We start from the raw sequence: 2,716 nt of genomic DNA, 5'->3' as shown, positions 1-2,716 counted from the left end.
AATACTGGGGGAAGATGGCTGTGTGTGAACAGGATAAAGAAGGTTGGAGGGCGGGGGCATGTCTGACTTCTGCCCTTGGAAATCGGGAAGCCAGATACCACAGTTAGTCTTAAAAAACAAAACAAAAATCATTCTCCTTGTTGCTGTTCAGTTTCTCATGGATGGCCGGCGCACCCTCGCAGACTCAGCTTTGTACATTTCCGATTGTAGGGACACTGGGTTTTGTCTACCTTGGTTTGAGGGAAGGCTTCATTCAAGGTACCCGTGGTCATCTGGTCAACTGGAATGATGGTCCTCATCTTCTCCAGCTGCTTCTTGGACCCCCCCCCCCATGCTGCTCGTTGAAAGAGACAGAAACACTACACAAGTCTTGACATCTTCTTTTTCGTCAACATCCACCAAGGCAGTAATTTATCCTCTGGCACAGGGATCTTCATGGCCTTAAACTTCTTGAAGTTGTCCACTAGATGGCCTTGGCTGCCCTGGCCTGGGAGGAAGCACAGTTGAGAGTGGGGGGCACTTCAGGGAGAGCTGCTAACCTTGAGGTGAGATCTCTTTCCAGGACTTCAGTGAATTGGCAACTGCCTTTTGGTTGCGAGGTATGATCTCCCCAAAGTGCTATCCAGTCGATGGCTTTTACAGAGCATTTCTGTCCAACCATCTTGGGATCCTTCACCGACCAGAGTGGCCCACAGCTCCCGCGGCAGGGAGCTGCAGGTGGTCTTTATATATTCATCATAGGCCAGCGATTCTCGTCTTCCTGGATATAGGGGCAATTTCGTCTTCCTGGATATCACAAACCATTTTCCCTTGACTGTTAACCAAACGGTTGGCAGTTCAAATTGTCCCAACAGCGCCTCAAAAGAAAGGCTAGTCAACACGCTTCTATAAAGATGACAGCCCAGATTATCAAGCCTCTGTGGGAATCAGTTCTACTCTGTCACACGGGGTTGTCACGAGTCAAAATCAACTCAACTGCCACAAGTTTGTTTGTTTGTTTGTTTGTTTTTCTTTGGGAGGATGAAATGTAGGGGGGCTGAATATGTCTGGAGTTGTTTTTGATGGTAATGGTAGACAGGGGGTGCCACAGACATCTACTAAGTAGAGGCCAAGCAGGCTGCTCAACAGGCTACAAAGGCACAAGCAGCCCCATAAGAGAGAAGGTGCCAGCCTACAGTGCCAACCGTGCCAATGTAAGAAACACTGCACGAGACTGAGCTCCAAGGGACGTCAGAACATGGAGGTTCAATGCCACCAACGTTAACTGAAATAATATCCTGAGGCTCTTGATAGTCATTCTCACCGTTAACAGCATCTTGGACAAAAGCAATACCATTAGAAGAGAGAATGTGGTCTCCCAAAGGGAGATTTTTGAAGAGACACCACCCATTTGGATCTCTCTACTCACTCGGTGGGCTCCCCAGACAGTCACATTTGCCCGGGGATGCCTCTCTCTGAGAAGCTCCAGTTACATCATGTCCCAGCCCAGTGGTTTTCAACTTCCTCTCTTTTTGGAGTTGTAAAGCCTTTTCTGGAAATGACATTGTGTTTCTGTAGAAACTGACAGAGAAATCAAAACACGCCAAATTGCCAAGGTGTCCTCCTTACAGAAAGAGTAGACAGGAGGGACTGAAGCCATCTTTGTGCAGGGCTGACCTTGACCCTTCGGGATGGGAGTCATTCAAACTATAACTGGGGAAGAGCTGCCTCCTCAGCGTAGAATTAACTTGAATGACGTGGACGGAGTGAAACGTGTAGCACCGTCCTTTCCTCACACGGCATGACTCAAAATGATGACAGCTACAGATACCCATTAGTACTGAGCATGTGGAATCGACAGAGTGTGGATCTAGGAAAACTGGAAGGTGTCAAAAGTTAAATGGAGCACATAAAGATCAAGACCCTAGGCATAAATGAGATGAAATGACCTGGTGTTGGCCATTTGAAATCAGAGTCATATGAACAATTAGGACAGGAATGACAAGCTGTAAAGGAGTCGGTGTCGCAATCATCAAAATGGACACCTCAAAACCTATTCTGCAGTGCAATGCTACTAGGAATAGGATAAGATCCACAGACCTATCAGGAAGCGCGGAGGATGGGAAGCACTAGGTTGCTGTTCAAATCCATCAGTCTGCCTGACAGAGAAAGAGGAGGCAGTCTGCTTCTCTGAAAACATCCAGCCTCTGAAAGCCTCCATGAGTTGCTCTGGTCAGAATCAACTCTATTGCAGCAAGTGTGCATTTCGTTCTAAGGCAGCCTGGCTAATATGAATATTATTCAAGTTTATGCACCAATCACTCATGCTTAAGATGAAGAACATGAAGATTTTTGCCGGCTCCTGCGTTCTGAAATGTATCAAGCATGTAAAAAACACACGGATGATGACGGGTGATTAGAAGGCCAAAGTTGGAAATAGAAGCATCAGCAATTGCAAACTATGAACGTGGGGTAGACATGATGTCAGAGATGGCAGGACAGCGTGTTGCAAGACTAACCACTCATTCGTTACAGATACATTTCTCGACAACAGAAAGGATGACTGCATGTGGGCCTCGCTGGATGGAAGACAGAGGAATCCAATGGACTCCATCTGTGTGAAGAGACGCCGGGGCAGCTCAGTGTCGTCAGGGAGAACAAGGCCAGCGGGCACCTGCCAAGCAGACGATCCGTTGTTCATGTGCGAGTTCCAGCCGAAGGTGAAGAAAATTGAATT

At 47.4% G+C, this 2,716-nt stretch overlaps 1 pseudogene; it reads right to left on the bottom strand.

Annotated features, from left to right (window-relative positions):
• Positions 1–155: 155 nt before the first annotated feature.
• LOC101639518 lies at positions 156–661 on the bottom strand (annotated as a pseudogene).
• Between the last annotated feature and the right edge of the window lie 2,055 nt (positions 662–2,716).

Source organism: Echinops telfairi, unplaced genomic scaffold, assembly GCF_000313985.2.
Source record: "Echinops telfairi isolate 266 unplaced genomic scaffold, ASM31398v2 ScPeMD7_3;HRSCAF=10, whole genome shotgun sequence".
In the NCBI taxonomy this organism is placed as follows: domain Eukaryota; kingdom Metazoa; phylum Chordata; class Mammalia; order Afrosoricida; family Tenrecidae; genus Echinops; species Echinops telfairi.
This window is presented reverse-complemented; position numbering and strand designations above follow the sequence as displayed.